Raw genomic sequence first — 18773 nt, 5'->3', positions numbered from 1 at the left:
TTCTTAATCATTGTACAATAATCATTATAAATAACTCAGTTAAATAAAATGTATATGTATATATATATATATATATATATATACATAATATGTATTAATTATGGTCATAAACTTTTGAAAATTTATAAAAACTCAGTATATAAATATATAAAGACCGTACAAAGTTAAAGCGTATAACGCTTTATATTTATATAATTAATTTTAAAAATAATGTGAACTCTCTTTTCTGCGATTTAAGTATTCTGTCCAAACCCGCCGGGTAGGTCTAGCGGTGAACTCGTCATCACAAATCAACTGATTTCGAAGTTGAGAGTTCTAACCTATAAATCCTAGTAAAGTCAGTTTCTTTTATATGGATTTGAATACTAGATTTTGGATACCGGTGTTATTTGGTAAAGTAGGATTTCAATTAACCACATATCTCAGGAAGACTGAGATTGAACAAGACTACACTTCATTTACATTCATACACACTATCCTCATTCATTTTCTGAAGTAATACCTAACGTTGGTTCCGGAGCTGAAAAAGAAAAAGTATTTTGTCCAAATGTTTAGCCGTAATCAAATGCGTAGCATGTAATGCAAAATTAAATTTCAAAATGACATAAAATATAATAATAAAGAATGTTACTATTTTAAAAAATTGGTAAAGTATTGCATGACTTTCTTGGTTACGCCGGTCAAAGCAGGCCTTGCACAGTTTTTATTACATTATATTACATTATCATATTTATATGTAATTATTTTAATCTGATAATATTGTTAATGTATAATCATTATATAAAACATTAACCTATTATAAAAATATTCATATTCATAAAGTTTTTCTAAATTTAATACCCCCTCAATAAAAACTAAAATAAAATAACATTTTTAAAAAAACATTTCTGTGATTTACGTCCGGGTTCTATAATTTAAAAAGAATGTTCAACATTTCTTGATAAATCATTATATGAAATATAAACTTTCAAAAAATGTCTGTAAAATTTTAAAGCGAAGGGAAGTAAAAAAAAAGAAAATAAATATATTTCAATTTTAAGAGGTGGGTGCTTATTTTTTGGAATAAAAATTGTTGAATTATTTATATACCTATTGTTGATAACAGATCTACTTTAATAAAGTTTTTTTCTAAAATGCCTCTGCAAGAAATCGAAATTGGTTTTTTCCTGTAATCCCTCAGCCCTATACGAATTTTGAAAAAAAATTATAATCAAGGTTCCATATATATACATACTTTAATCAACTTTGAAGAAAATAGGATTAATCAATCATGAAATATTAGGCCAAAAACTGTACGACACGTACGTACATATGTACGCACATACATACATAGGTTTTTGGTCTAGATATACTAGTTTTTGGACCATAAAACTTAAAGATTTGTAAAAAAACCGATAACTCATTTTTGACCACGCTCTTTGATATAGTGATTCCAGTTATATTCGCCCGGAAAGTAAAAAAAAAAAAACAATTAGTAAGATATAAGTAAATAAGATAATCTAAAAAAAATACCTAAACATTTAACACTTCTTAATAGCCTGTAAACTTATTTATATCTACGTAAATTATTTATTATTAATAAATTCATATTTTTCAATGAAAATTCATTTAAAATCTTTATCTAAATATCTTTTCTAATATCTTTTTTAAGATATTAAAAAATAAATAATGTTTCTTTAAAATATATTCTGTCGACCATAAGAGCATCCAACCGGAGATTTAATCAACGTAATTTATAATTATTCTACAAATATATATTTCTATTTTATAATTCACTTTTTATATAATATAATATTACATAACGTACATATTATGTAAGATTGACAAAATAAGAGAAGAGAAATTTTTATCTTACTGTGGGTACATCTTTGATTCATTTTTTTATTTAATAAAGCAAAATGGTTTTATTTTATTTGTTTAAATTCACTCCGCTAATATTTATATAAATGAAAAAAAATGTAAACCTAAAATGCTTACTTCAATTAATTTAACCACTAAAAAAATTATTAGGTATCATATTTAAGACACAACATAAATCTAGACAACCTTTTTCAAAACTGTAGTTTTAACAAGAAAAAAATCCGCTTAGATGTTGAGAATAGCAGGGAGTAATTTTTAAAATCTAATTTCTCGTCTTTTCGTTTTAGAAATGGTTTATTATGTTACTTTTAAAAGAGCTTGAAATTTTTTCCTGATTTGTAAAGAAGGATTTTTAAATGCGCTAGAATTGATTTTGAAGTTCACGGTAATAAAATGTTTTTCTCTATATCTCATTGTCATCTTTTTTTTAAATCAACTTTCTGTTTGATGTTTTAATTAATTCTATTTGCTTTTAACGGATTAATATGATAATTTAATTTTTCCTCTTTGTATTGATGACGATAAACTGAAAAGCTATTTTAATCAAATTTTAATATTTAATTTTGTATGATATTAGTCAACATTTGAATTTAATTTCTCAGATCTATTTTTTTAATTTTCAATCAAAATTACTAAACATGACTTACCTTTTATTTTTATGCAGTACTGTCTTTCATTGTTATATATCTTACCAAAAATAAGTATTAAAAATTTTGTTTGGTTATGTTTCAACAATCTATTGTTTTTTTAATTAATTTTTATTTTATTATTTTCCTGGCGAATATTAACAAAAAAGGAAAAGAATGGTGATCAAGACAAAAATGGATTAACGGGTTTTTTGTGTGCAAATTTTAACGTTTTAGTGTCAAACTAGTTTATCTAAACTAAAAAAAAAAAAAAAAAAAAATGTGTAAATCACGCGCTATAACTATATCGCACTGCTTTTAGTCTTAAATATCTTACGATTGATCAAACCAATTGTCTTCAAATTTCGCTCAACTAAAAATATACATGGGACGTTTAACATATTAATTAAAAAAATATATATATCTTAAGGGGTGGGGGAAATATCGCAAAAAAAAACTATTTCGATTTTCATCAGAGGTATTTTAGAGAAAATTTTATTAAAAAAAATTTGTTACAAAGAAATAATTCAGTAAATCTTTGTTTTTTTAATTAACCCCCATTTATTAAAATTGAAATATTTTTTTTTTTATCCTATCTCCCTTCGGTTAAGATATTTTTCAAAAGTTTTGATAGTTCATATACTTCATATATAGAACTATCAATAAATGTTCAAACGTTTTTACAATTATAGACCCCTAACATTTTTTTTGGTGTACTGCTTTGTTTACAATCTGTTTCCTGAACAATGACACTATAAGTACATTGTACAGTATTAATGACGTGAAAAGGACACATTCAGTGATAGCTACGAAGACAATATAAGCTTTCAAATAAAGTATATTACAATAAAAAAAATACAACGAAAAAAATATAACAATAAAATTAAATGGTTAACAAAACAGAACAAGTAACCGAGCATTAAAAAAATTGTCATAAGTCATACATGAGAAAAAAAGGAGACATAAAAAATTTAAACTGATCACATATAAAAAAATTCAGTAACAAATGGAATATTCAACGTACAACAGCCTTTAGATTCAATACATGCAGCCTCTTAGTCGTCTCACATCGTCGCTATTATTCAAAATGTTAACAGCCTTTTTTGGTTTTCGTGCGCGTTAAGCTAAGTACATATTTTGAACAAGCCGGTGGATTTTTTCACGAATAGATGGCATCCCTAGATAATCGTGAGTGTCCTGTTTCCTCACAAATCATGGCGCCTCCGAAATGTTCCTCGTCACTTTGTTCTGGAACCTTAGGATGATGTCGATGTTGCTAATGCTTGCCGTACCCCAAAATTGTATCTGTAGGCCCATATTGGCTTTAAAAACGCCTTGTATAACAACAGGTTTTTATGCAGAAAACATTTTTTGAATTTTTCTTTTAATTATTTTAGCTTTTATTGAAGAGACTGTTAGATTTAGAGAAAAAATTAACCTAAGCGAATTTGTTAACCATCACACACACACACACACACACACACATATATATATATATATATATATATATATATATATGAATATCTTTCGAAAAAAGTTTTTAATAATTTTATTCTCACATCTGTAAAAAAATATATATTCTGTTTTTTTCTTTTTTTTGCTTTCTCTTTTAATTTTTATTATTAATTTTTTTTTTGCATTTTTCGTCTTCACTAAAGGGATATCCCTTAAAATGAGAGTAACTTTTACTCTCACATTCTGAATCCAAAATGAGAAACAATTTTTTTCATTCATTTCATAAAAGTTTTACTTTTATCAACTTATAATTTACTGATTGACCGGGTTAGCTAGAAAAGTCATACAATACTTGATTACAATACAAAGTTGATTTTTTGCATAAAAACAGCAAAAATTTAAATTTATAGCAATCTTTTTAAATAAAGTTTTATTAAAGATTACTTAAAGATAAATTTTATAATCGCATCATTTAAAAGTAGTAATTATAAAATTCGAAAAATGTACAATAAAAAAGTAACAATTTGCTACTTTAAATAATACTTTATTATTAACAGAAAGCGTCAATTTTATTATTTCTTTAGAAATAATTAATAATACGTTTTTAAAGAGATCAATAAGTTGAATGGAGAGACTAAAAAAATTACTTTTCTCTATTTTGGCGAGCTTAAAAATATATTGTTCACTCAAGTTAGATATTTGTCGGTAGGGGAAAGGATGAAAATAAATAACGTGAATTTATAAAATCTTAAACTATCGCTTATTAACCCGCTGCTTGGATCGGTCTAGTGATGAACGCGTCTTCGGAATTTCAAAGTCCAGAGTTCCAACGTTCAAGTCCTAGTAAAGGCAGTTAGTTTAATACGGATTTGAATACTAAATCCAGTGTAAAATTAATACTAAGTGATTAATATTAGTGAATACTAAGTGTAAATTAAATCCAGTGTGATTTTAATACTAAGAACCAGTGTTCTTTGACGGTTAGATTTCAATTAACCACACAACTTAGAAATGGTCGACCTGAGACTGTACAAGATTACACTTCACTTACATTCATACATATCATCCTCTGAAGTAATACCTGATGGTAATTCCCGGAGGCTAAACGGGAAATAAAAAAAAAAAAACTATCGTTTATTATCAATCTTAAACTATCGTTTTGCTTGATAATAAGAAAATTACAAATCTTTAAAAGTAAGCAAAATCTACAGCAAGGTTTCACTTACAATTTATAATTATTATTTTTATTTTTGATAAAAATTATAATCTAATTTATTTTTCTTATCTTTTGTTACAGTTTGCGGCAGCAGCAAATTACGTAAGTTTAATTCTTATTATTCCTTATAAACGAGTATATCAGGTTATCTAAATCGAATTGAGCCTTTAGAGGTAAAAATTGGGAATACGTTTATTGTTATTGGAAAATAACATTATGAGACCAAATATGCAAATTTTTTTCGATGGCTTTCTGACATTTTCTCGTCAACACCATAATCCCGTCGCTATAGAAGTTCTGTGATTTCTGGTAAAAAATCTATTACACTTGGTTTTCACAGGCCTCTTTTGAGACTAACTTACCACCATTCAGGGAGTTCTGCAGAGACCAAAGCAAATGATAGTTTTACGGTTCCAGGTCCGGGCTATACAGTGGATGCATTAAAATCTCCCGGTCAAGTTCTTTGAATTTCTGACGGGTCGTTACAAATGTAGCGGTCTGGCGTTGTCAACGTGATGTACGATATCCTTTCTCTTGACCAATACAGGATATTTCTTTTGAATTGCTAGATGCAATCACGGTAATTGTCGACAACACAGATTTGAGTTTATCATTCTGCCTGGCAGAAACAGCTCTTGATGCACGATGACCTTCCAATATCACCAAACGCACGGCATAACCTTCCTGGGCGTTAGTTTGGGCTATGCCGCAGATTATAGAGCTTCGAACAGGATCATTTTACGCACATTGTCGTAGGTTATCCACTTTTCATCACTCGTGATCAACCGCTTTAGAAATGGCCCGATTTCGTTATGTTTATAGAAATCCTCAGATAGAAATTCGTTCGAGTAAATTTTTCCGAGTCGGATCATGCGGCACCAAACGTCGAACTTCTTTTTATAACCGGCTTTCTCAAAACGGTTAAGACTGTTTAGTGGCAGATATTTAGGTCATGGGCGATATAGTTACTGCTTACATTTAGTTATAGTTACTGCCATTTAGATATAGTTACTGCCATTTTTCCTCGAGGTTTTCCAGAATACACTAACTATATTTCATGCCAAAAGATTCAATACTTTTTATAATACATATTATAAACATAATCACGTAGTCTTATATAAATGTAATAACATATACAGCTTACTTATTAAAAGATAATAACAAATTACATTTTTTGTTGTAGGTTTATCTACCTATATAATTAGTAAATTAAAAATTTTATATAAAAAAAGTCTTATTTCCAAAAATTTTGCTTTGAAGTTCATTTTTAAGAAATTTCCTTTATTGTTTCCTGTGGCATATCTACTGATCTTTAATAGCCTAATAATCTTTCTGATAAATAAATAATTTATGTTTTCTATAAAAATTAGTCATCCGTAAGGTAGAAAAAAAAAATTGTGTTAAATTTTAAATGTAATGATAATAAAAGTAAAGTATATTTTATATAAGTAATAAATCACCTAAGTCAAATTTTGAATGAAATTAGAATATTGTTTCAATTCCTTTAGAAATTAAATTCTCCTTCCGACAATGTTAACACGTATATGAATTCCGAATAATAGCAATGATTTTTTATCTATCGATAAAGTTGTTATTTTGATAAAAAAAGTTACAGTATATCGTAACTAAAAATATATAAATTTATCCTGACAGTATATATTAGTTTTAAATGATGAAAACAATGCGTGCATGAACGCGAAAACGATTGTTGTGCCTGTACGTGATGTCGCCGGGAATTGTGATTCCCATCGTTTCCCATTTCCGCTATTTATGTTGTGATTTGATTAATTTATTCATTAATAATAAACTCATTATTATAGTAAAAATATAAAAACATATCTATTCAATATATATATGTTTAACGATTCGGTTAGGGCTCACTTTGCTCAAAGGGATTCCCACTGTGTTCGTTATCCTGATGGTTGTGGGAATAATGCTGATAAATAACAACTTACGTCCGAATACCTGAAAAAGGAACTAAATTACAAAAGAAAAATAATAGAAAATATTTTGATACTGACTTTATTACATATTGAGTACACTGAGTTTTGACGGGGGAAAATTCATAACTTCATCCTCAAGGGGACTATAGCCTCGATCTATAGCTTTCTCTGGGGAAAAATGGATGTATCCTGAAAATTTAAAAGCAATCAGTCGGTTGGCGTGATGCTGTAGCAAACGGTCAGAACCCGCCATATTTATACATTAGATAATTATTTATTGTGTGCAAAGTACCCTCGAAGGGCGTTTTAAAATAAGTTTCCAACCTTTTAGTTTCCAAGTCTGACCTCTGTAAGTATTTAAGCAAATTGCATCGGTCAATCGTAACGCAGTACGTTTATTTTAAATGCTTATCAATCTGAGATGTGACTGTATTTTTTCACTAAAATAACATTATTACCGTTCTGTATTCTTTAATAAAAAGGATTCATTGAAAAACGTATTCTTTAAGTGTCAAGGATAAGGAAAAAAATTAAGATTATGATTATAATGACAATTGGATCGTCATTAAAAATTGTTTTATTCTTAATTTCACACAACTATATACATATTTTGTTAGATTCATAAATATCAGTGGAAATATACGTTTTATATTCAGATCGAATCTGAAAACGTAGTTTGACTATAATTTTTGAAAGCAATATTTTTTAATAGATTTTTATTTTACTATTTAAAACATATATTTCGATTGATTTTTATGAACCTAATGAAAAAAGTTTCTATTTTATAATTTTCAATTTCTTCTTTGTCCAATGCAAACTTAAGAAAATCAATTTATTCCTCATATTTGTTTTCTTTTTCTATTACTTAGAAAATATGAATATAATTATATTATTTAGAATATTTAAATAATTATATTACACACACACACACACACACACACACACACACACACACACACACACACAAATAAATATATATATATATATTATATTATTATTCCGGCTAACCGCACGAAATTCTGTGTAAGAGTTAGAAAACGTATTTACGGTACTCAAAGATTTTCAAAACTTTCTTTGAAACTTTGTCTTCAGTATAAATAAAATTTGGGAAAAAATGAAGCGAAATTATACGTTTCTTTTCTTGTAATAATTCGGAAACGATTAATTAAAAAATGATAAAAAATTCAAAAGTTTTAAAATATGAAAAATGTTAATTCTAGATTTTTTTTTCAAATACAAAATTAAAGGATGTATCTTTAATTATGTGACAGCGTAGTGGTTTTTATATTAAAAAAAAACAATAATGTTTTTCATAAAGCAATGTGAAGAATAAAATGACAAATCAATGTTCTAGTCTTTTTTTTTCAAACGGATAAGACAATAAGAATATAAAGTTATAAAATTAAGAAAAAACGGGAAAGTTTTCCCTTTCTCGGCAAGATTTACTTTTTACGGATTGAAAATTAAAATTTCATCGATTACAACATTTACGATACTTCATATTTGTAAAAAAAATCTATAACATGATAATTTTTAAAAATACTTCTTTTTGGAAAGAAGAGATGATAATTTTGTATTCCTTATCTGGTATTGAGTATAAAGCACTTTCTATTATCAGATTATTTAAATCTGGAAGCAAGTGTAGTTAAAGCATTTCTGAAATTTTGGCCGTCTGTCTTTAATATTTTACTATAAAAAAAACTAGTTTAAATAAAAGCATACAGAAACCTCCACTCATTATTATTTTTTTTTTTATACAAAATATTTAATATAAAATATATTTGGGTAACTACAGGATTATAAATGGAGTACAAATTTTTATTTATTTTTATGATTAATAATAATAATAATAATAATAACTCCTACCTCTATGGCTGTGTAGGTAGCGTCTCGGCATTTCGTGTTAAGGTCCCAGGTTTGAATCCTCCGGTCAGGCATGACATCTTTTCATACCCTACCAATTTCCACCGGGCTAATGACTATAGCTGTTGTGCCCGCTTATCATAAAAAAAAATAAAAAAAAAATATATATATGTGTGTGTGTGTGTGTTGCGTGCGTGCGCGTACATAGGATACGTAAAGATATATCTAAATATGTGAAAGTATACATTTTATGTACATAAATATATCAATATTAATAATTATAATTGTTTCATTTTTCTAGCTATCACATTTACCAGGCCAGCTTTCATCTTTTGTAAGTCTACTTAAGAATTATACTAAGCAATTAGATTATAATATTTATAAATTTAATTGTGTTTTTGTAATAAAATAGTACTGTATTTTTAATCTAATTTAGAAAAATCATAAAATTGACACCTGCAACAGTCAAGTACACGAAATTAGGGATGTACATAAATTTTAAAAATGGTGTTTAATTCTTCAAAGATTAGGTATTTCCAACAAACAATTTATTAAAGTTACAGCAATTCGAATGACTATTAAACAACAAATGTATGTTTAAATTATATTATTTGTGTAAGGATTCATTTTAATTTATTCCATTGGAGTGAATTTTTTAACTTTTAACTGAATTTAGGTTTACTAACATTTATAATTATGGTAATAAGAAAATATACAAATCTATAAATATAAAATATAAAACTAATATAAATATCTGATCGTTCTTTGAGGAATAAACACCGTACAGCTCCGCTATAAGGCGGCTCGATGTACCGCTGATACTGATATAACGCGACTTAAACATGTCCCCCAAAAATATCTAAATATCTGAAGAAATATGTGTCTTCCGCACTTAACTTGTTTCAATCTAAGTACACATTATTCTGTATTGGCTTTTTCTATTAAACCATTATCGCTTGATTTTTGCCTATGTTTTTTTAATCGATCCCCTTTGTGATTTAAAATTTAATTCTCGAAATAACGCGGTTTGCCAATAATGCGGGTGTCACGTAAGTCCTCCGATAACCGCGTTATAGCGGGGGTAGACCGTGTAGTGCTATTTATAGACGTCAATGATTATTAAAAGAGTATGACTTACTGTATCTTGTTGAAAATGGTATGATTTAGGTGAAAATGTTCTACAGTATTTATTCTACATAAAAAATTAGTCATAAGAAATGGTAACTCCAGAAATTCAAATACATTAGATGAATCATCAAGGAAAAAATCTAGAATAATTATTTCGACTAATATTTGCAATTTTCTATCACAAAAGCTGTTAGGTTTTTGGAAAATTATAATTATTTTTATAATTATAAATATTAATTATTATTAAGAATATTTAACGTTAGTTCTATTCTACAAAAAAGAAATATGGGGAATTGACTTGGAGAGTTTGTAGTGAATATATTTTTATTGTTCTTTGTGGCAAAAAATCGTGTTTTATTCTATGTATTGTACTGCAAAAAGCATATTTAAAAAAAAATCTGTTTCAATAGATGGCCTGAAGCTATTGCCAATTATAATATTAGAATGCAACTGGAATTATAGGATACAGAAAATGCAATATCTAAAAGAATGTTATCGTGTTAAATAAAACAAATAACACGCCAATTCATAGATTACATAGAATATCCTATGACAGGATCGGTGATGCCGGATACCTGACATGACAATGCGCTCCAATACAAATGGTATATCCTGACCCTATAGGAGAAGACACCCACCATGTGACACTCAACTGTAAGCAAAACTAATGTGTACAGTATGGAACGGTGAAGATACATTAGCTTCGAAATATATTAATATTTTAGATAATCCCCACAAATTACTAGATTTGTAAGCAATAATTCACAGTATAACTTTCATAATAGAATAATCATCAGCACGAGTGGCCTAGGCAAACCATATGTTTTTTTTTTTGTGAACGATATTAAAAACTCAGGTTAATAAGCCAGATTAGAATACTGTGCAAGAAGTTTTTTAGATTATATAAGAGTAATACTTTAATAATGTGGTCCATTTTCTAATAGAATAACCATTGTACCTGTCATATAGAAATAAATACTTAGGTAGATAAGGATAATACTTAGATAAGCATCAAAATATAGAACATATAGATAAAGAGTATAGATCGCATGAGTAACTCATATTATTTTACTATTGTGACGTTGAAAATCAGATTATTTGTTTTAAATGAGTGATCGGTTGCGTAAAATTTTAGGAATAACTATTTAAATATAATTTTTTGTTATTTAAAAAAATTTAGTACAGCTCTTTATTTTTTTAATTGGACATTAAATGACTACAGATTGGGGCGAATGTATTATTGTTACTGTTTATCATGATACATTGATGATAAATTTATAGGTGAAGACTATTTATTTATTTATTTTTCATAAGCGAGGATGTTTATTGTTTATGATTCTTAAACTATAATTATTGCAACAAAATAATTTATGTTGTGTATTGCAATTTGCTTTAATGTTATTTAGCAGTTTACTACTACTTTGTTGCAAAACTGTTTACCTTAAAAAACAAATAAATGTTACATTATAAAGGAATTATTGATATCGTTCAATAAATACACACACCTAATGCAGTTTATGAAGATAAAATAATGATATTAACCGACAGTTAAATGTAGTCATCAGGAATAATGTTATAACAGTAAAGAATTATAATTGTAATGTTTCTTTATCGCTGGGCTTTAATTAAGGTTAATCAACACTTCTGTAATTAACTTTAACTGCAGTCAATGCAGGTTGATTTTATTTTCAATGGTCTTAATTAAAATTTTTATCATAGAATACTAACTGATATTTTGATTATTAGAAAAGAATAAGAAAACAATAAAAAATGTTTGAAAAATAAATAGAAAAGTTACTTAAAATTTAACTTACAAAGGTTGTGAGATGGATAAAGAAATTTTTCAGTAATTGGAACAGGGTAAACCTAACATTTTCTCTTATGCTACCTAACATATCAGATGAATGTGTTAGAAAATATTAAATCCCTACACTTAAGAAGTCAGCTCAAATTTCTAATTGTATTAAGACATTACTTAAATCAAAGAGAAAGAAGAGATATCTAGCTTTTTTTTGCTGTCTTATCATATCAGCTTAACTAGCTGGAACTACAGTTGGTATCACAATTGAAATACAAGTAAATTTATATATTTCATTTCCATTGGTATTGGCTCAGCATTACCAAAGTAGCTGATGGCTTGTTGAAAACTCATCAATTGGCCAATTTGCCGACCAGTATTGCGTTTTTAGAAACGCTTCTTTTATTCTCCACTTCTTTTTTTTTTTTTGAGAATCAAGTTTCATTACCCATTTTACAACCTGTAAGTGTGTATATATATATATTAACTTTTTATATGGCTAAAAATGTGTTTCTTTTACAGCCATCTCAGTTTGGCGTACCAACGAAATTCGCACCCCAATTTGCACAAGATTATGGACAGTACCTACAAAAACCAATTGAGGCTATCCAAAATTTACCACAAAATATTCCAAAAGGTATTCCATCTGCCATTCCATCGTTTGATTAGAGAAGGTAAGTAAAAATTTGAGTAATATATTGAATTAATTTGTCTAACAGTTAGATAATTTAATTATATATTATTTATCTAATTAAGAACATTAGTTAAAGAAAATCCAGTAGGAACAAATCATTTTCAAAACAACTTTCAGATTTGCTTCACATCTGGTAAGCAGTCGCCATGAAAACCTTTCCATCAGTTTCAACAGTAGGAGAAGATGTTTCCTTGCTTGTAAATAAATTGTAATTTATTTAACAAACTTTTCACACTAAAAATGCACTGTATTTAGTCTGAAGTTTGCCATTAAATATTAATGTTTATTTGGCTAGTAGGACAACTAAATACAGAAACCTGAAAACAGATTCAGATTTCCTTTTTCTCAATGAGGTGTAAAGCTTAATTAAATTAATAGGAACAAAAATCTTTTTAAGTAATATTCCAATTCTGTGTTGCATCCTTGCCTTGTTAATTTTCCAAAATGAAATACATTTTTCTTCAAAACTGTTTAAGTTACTAACAAAAATTATTGTATTTAAACATATAAATTTTTTGATTTTGCAATTCAAAGCTTAGAATTTTTGTACTAAATTTTGAATTATTTCATATTATTTTGAAATATATCAACTTCTTTAAAGAAAATACAAATATGAAAGCAGTTTATTTATATGAAAAACTGAAGTTGCGATGAAAGATTATTTCTTTTTCTGGTTAGCCTCCCGAACAACCATAAGATATTACTTCAGAGGATGAATGAGGTTGATGTGTATGAATGCAAATGAAGTGTATTCTCAGGTCGAAAATTCCTGAGATATCACCAAAGTACACTGGTATCTATGATCTAGTATTCAAAAGCCATATAAAAGTATCTGAATTTACTAGGATTTGAAACTTAGAACTCTTGACTTCGAAAACAGCTTTTGCGATAAGAGTTCATCAATAGACCAATCCAGGAGGTTTGCAATGAAATTCAAATTTGTTATAAAATTAAATAACATAGCTTTTATTACAAAATTATGAAAAAAGTCTTTTCTATGTTTTTTCATATATGTTAATATGTTTTTTATGTTTCAATAACTAAATATTATTATATATATATATATATATATATATATTTTTATCTATATTCAGAAAATCTGTCTTGTCAGGTAACAGTAATGTTGCTAACAAAATTGTCTGTTATTAGAAGGTAACAGACAATTTAAATGTTACTATAGAGTAAAAAAGCTAGTGTTCTTATTTTGGAAAATCAATACTATACAACAAAAGGACATAGAGTTACAATAATACAGAAATTGTAGTCATGTATTCTTTGTTGTAAAAAAATGGACAATAGAAAAAAACAAATAAATAAACTATAAATAAATTTAAAAAACTTCCCTTTGTCGATATATTATTATCTTAAAATTATAAGCTTATTTTAATGAATTTCTTAGTAATTCTGATCTTGATACTACTATTTTGTACATAAAGAAATAGTACTTGTAATAAATAATCTGTTTTTGATATTTTCTTTATCTCATCCATTATTTATCATTTTATTTTATTAATAACAAGATTATTCTTGTTGTAAAATATTATGTAATCCTTCTTTAATATTTAAATTATCTTAATATCATTTTTTTTATTATATTCCAATACTTTGGTTTAAATCTTGCTAATTATTTTTAGACTGAATTTATATCCATTTTCTAGATCAGTACTAGTTTCTATTAAAAGAATATATATCATCACATATCTTAAAATATACTTATTTTACTTTTTCAGATTGCATGATGTTTTTTCAGAAGTTAAAGACATTTATTTTCTAACACGAAGTCACGAGGCTTCTCCCATAACCTTAAACTTCATTAGGTACTGAGATCACTCACTATGTACTAAGACCACTATGAGAAGCATTTGTCACTTAATGAGATTAATTTTGATTGTCTGATTTTACTTTATTTTCTTGCAATTATGCATAAATCATCATCGTCATCTTTTGGTGTTCTGTCTGGTAGCAGATCACACTACTGTCTTCATGCATGTCCTAATCATTCTCATTCATCTCTTGTAGTTTTCAAACTTCAACTCATATGTTAGCTTTATCCTTCTTTTTCTTCACTTTCTTTCTCCTTCTACTGATCCTTCCAATGCAATTGTCAAGATTCCATCTCCTCTAATCACAAGTCCTAATAGGTTTTCTTTTTTTGTGTGCTTTCTGCATAAGTGTTCTTTCTTCTTTTATTACTTTCTCATTCCTCATTTTATCCACCGCTTTACTTTCTTTATATTTATTTATTTTTTGGTCGATGAAATTACATAGAAGCTTTGAATTTTGTATGTAAAATACTGTACATGGACTTGTATGGAAATGGAATTTTGTAGTGTATGAAAAATGCCATACCTGACCGGGATTCAAATCCAGCATGATTTAAAAATGAAAGGTCAAGAAGCTCTACCACTCTGCCATTGAGATCAGCTTCTTGACATTTCAAAAGCCTCAACCTGATCGCTCTTTCTTTTCCTCGTTGTAAATGATAAGTCCAGACATATCAGAAAGTTAGCCACTTCTAACTTTCTTTTTATTTCCAGTACCCTCTATCTTCACAGTCCTCATATATCTGTAAATTTTTCCTTTTTCTATTCTTCCTTCACTTGTTTAAATATTTTTTATTTACTTTCTATATTTTAGTTTTCCCTATATTTATATTCATTCCAAACTCTTTCATTCCTTCCTCCAGAGCTGTTATTAACCTATGAAGTAGTCATGTGTGCATGCATGCATGTGTGTGTGGGCGCGTGCGTGTGTTTGCGTGCTGGTAAAAAAACCCTCCTTTTTAATATTTCAATTTGATTTTAATATTTTATTTGATTTTATCTTTAACTTAGTATAAAATTATAAAATTAAAAATTCATAAAACATTAATTTTTTTTTTTTTACTTTTTCAGTCTGATGGATGATTTATTGTACAACATGTTGAAACATTAAAAATAACCAACTATAACTGTCTGGATAATAAATTCATGTTTTAAAATAAAAAAAATCCAAGTACACAAATATTATTTATTTAATACCTTGTTTACCTGATTTTAAATGAGCTCTTTCTCAGTCCTCAATAATTTAAAATTTTTTCTTCAATTTATATGAATGTACATAAATGTCAATGTAATTAAAAATTCATGGTTTTACTGTAATTAAATTTTATAACAAACATAAAAATGGCTTCAGAAAAGTACATACAGTATTATTAATATTACTGAATGAAATATTTACAAAGTTATAAAAACTTTTACTATATTGTATAATTTTTATTTTAGAATTAAATTTTATTCTATTTTACAACAGGATGCAAATCCAATTTATCTGTAGGAGTGGTTCACTAATCCAATAAAATCTAAATATTTATTTAAATGATTTGAAAATAAGTCCTGCAGCATTGCAAAATCTTTAACTAGTGATTACACAAAAGAACTTTTAAATGATGAATTAGTATTGTTGTTTTATTTTCAAATCTATTCATAGCATTTATATATGATTTCAAAACTTCCAATAATTATAAGAATCAGCTTTACAACCTAATATTAGCTACAGTAACTTAGCTTGTATTAAGTAATAGTAGAAACTTCATTACAAAAAAATTAATCATTTTTATTATTATTATTATTATTATTATTATTAGTAGTAGTAGTAGTAGTAAGTGAAACATAACTGTTTATATAGAAATTCATGGATAATGAAAAAAATAAAAGTTTGATTGTTTTTTCAGTCTTTTATATGTGAATCAAAGATTTAGAGGCAGGTTTACAAGAAAGGTTAATAATTATTAATAAATCAGTATAATTAAATTTAAAAAAAAAAAATTGAAAAAAAGGTTTCACCGGTGCTAAGGAGGGGATAAAATAAATTTCCACCTTAAAGTTAAGAAAAACTTCAAGACTAAGCATAAGCTCAGCTCCAAGGCGATGCCTTGGTTGTCTCGTGCCTTGTTTTTGTCTCCAAGGGATGCCATCGCCTCCCTTGTATATGGCATCCCATCGCCTTGGATGCCATATACAAGGGAGGCGATGGCATCCCTTGGAGACAAAAACAAGGCACGAGACAACCAAGGCATCGCCTTGGAGCTGAGCTTATGCTCATTTACTCAATACGACAATGGTTGCATGTGAAAAAATTTCACATGTTTAGCATACGACACGCCTCGTCTTTCAATTCCAAAAGTATTTTGGTCATCCCGTGCCGTTAGCGCTGGTTATATCAAAAATTGTTTCAGAAAAAAGTTTTAGGTAACGTTTAAAGGACCACTAAACCGACCATTTAAACCGATTCGATACTGTGCTTATTAAGATAAGTATGGTTTTTTTCTTCGAAACCCCATTTTTTTCACCGCCTGGGCCAATGGTTGGTTATATCAAAAAACTTTACTTATCTATGTTTTAGGCCCTTATCAAAAAAAAAAAAAAAAAAAAAAAATAGAAGGAACTTTAAACGAATTTTATGTTGTACTTAATAAAAAGTTACAGATATATATTTTTTTCGAAAAAGCCACCCTAATGGTCCGATTTTGGTCTTTAACCAACTCGACCGAAATTTTGGGTTGAGTTTTTTTAGGGAAAAATTTGAAACTGATGGGCGCAAAATTACGGCAGTTATTGTGTCCACAAGAAAGGGATATATAAATTTATATAAATAAATGTGTATATGAACTTTTGATCTGACAGTGGTTTTGAAGTCTGGGGGATGTGAAACGCGAAGATTTATCGAAATTTTTCGGAAGTCGAATCATGGTACCCGTTACATAGATAACTTCCTTATGAAATCTATCTAATATGAGCATATAAACAAGCAAACAAATCCACACACTGTCCTTTTTTATGGAAACGATGAAAATATAGCTGTTCAATGAAATATAAAGGAAAATTGATCAATTATTCTCTGTTTTGATATAACAAATTATAATTAACAATCAACATGGTACCTCCTGGCTCTGTATTTTTTTCATTTACCCAAAATAATTCGATGGAAATGAATTTAAATCATTAATATTACTGAGATGTTAATCGAATTAATTCAAAACTTAACATTTTTATAAAATAAAAATTCTTATTTATTTTTTTATAAATAAATATTCTTTTAATTAATACAGGAATTGAAATAGTTAAATTGAAAGAAATTGAATTGTTATTGTATTTAAGGCTTCAAGCATTTAAATAAAATCGATTCAATTTCAGAAATGACATTTTTTAACTAAAAGTTGAAGTAAAACTCTTTAGTCTTGCTTTCTAGATTCTTTCTTTAGTAAGGGGAACTTTTTCGCACTACAAGTAGCTGTGTATGGAGCTGGAGTGAGAAATGTGAACTAAGAATTCGGTGGGAGAGCGCCAAGAAACTTCGTAGAAATTGTGAGGAACACATTTCTCGACGCTTTTCTTTTCTATCCGAAAATGTTCTCTCTTCGTTTAAAAACAAGAACATCAAGATTTTTTTTTATCTCTCTTACTTCTTTCTTTTCAACGAATTTCTGACGTTGCAGAACTGATCTTAGAACCTCAACATGAGTAAATTTACAGCGGATGCCACTAAATTACATGTCTTAAAATTCTCATTCAAGACTAGCCAAAACAAAAACACTTTTTCCTTTGAAAATCTTAAATGTTTCTTACCTAATGAAAAAAGATTAGAGTAAAAAAAAGATTCAAAAATATTATTTTCTGAATTTAATAAAGATTTTATAATTAAAATATACAGACTTATTAAGATTTTTTTTTTTACTTAAAATTTATTTAGCGTAGAAGATAGCAAAATCACGATATATACTTAATATATTATGTTTTATCCCTCGTTAAACCCTAAATTTTTCTTTTTTATTAAATTTCAATTCTTTTTTTATGTTTTTAACAACAAATATTTGTTATTAGCGATTAACGGAAATATGAACTCCGTTATACTTTCACTCTAATAACGTACGAAGTCTGTAAATAAAGTAATGAGATTAGATTTTTGCAACCAAAGTGGCAACGCTGTAAAGTTACTAGTAAACACATGATTATGTGGCTAGCTGATTTATATTAGATATTAATATTTTTAGTCTATTGTTGCCACGTGTGACGTAAACAAAATTTTTGTGAAACGAGTTTTTGTTGTGCGTTACAAAAATAAGTAATACTAATTACGAGCAACGTTGTGCAATCAAGTTTTGTTTTAAACTCGGTGAGAATTCCACTGAAAATTTTTCAAAATTGAATAG

The 18773-nt window shown here is 27.5% G+C and overlaps 1 long non-coding RNA gene across 2 annotated transcripts in view; it reads right to left on the bottom strand.

Annotated features, from left to right (window-relative positions):
- Positions 1 to 18773, bottom strand: part of LOC142327564 (uncharacterized) — a 342320-nt gene that overhangs the window by 134612 nt on the left and 188935 nt on the right. Inside the window, exons 4-5 of one of the 2 annotated variants that reach the window (XR_012757012.1) lie at positions 8967 to 9097; positions 7164 to 7289 (exon numbers count right to left, since the gene is read on the bottom strand). This is a non-coding gene — a long non-coding RNA (uncharacterized LOC142327564). Of the gene's footprint in view, positions 1 to 7163; positions 7290 to 8966; positions 9098 to 18773 lie in introns of those variants that run through there. The other variant, XR_012757013.1, reaches the window with a different exon arrangement.

This window comes from Lycorma delicatula, chromosome 7 (genome assembly GCF_047948215.1).
Source record: "Lycorma delicatula isolate Av1 chromosome 7, ASM4794821v1, whole genome shotgun sequence".
NCBI classification, from domain to species: domain Eukaryota; kingdom Metazoa; phylum Arthropoda; class Insecta; order Hemiptera; family Fulgoridae; genus Lycorma; species Lycorma delicatula.
The sequence above is the reverse complement of the archived record's forward strand: the minus strand, read 5'-3'. Positions and strand labels throughout refer to the sequence as shown.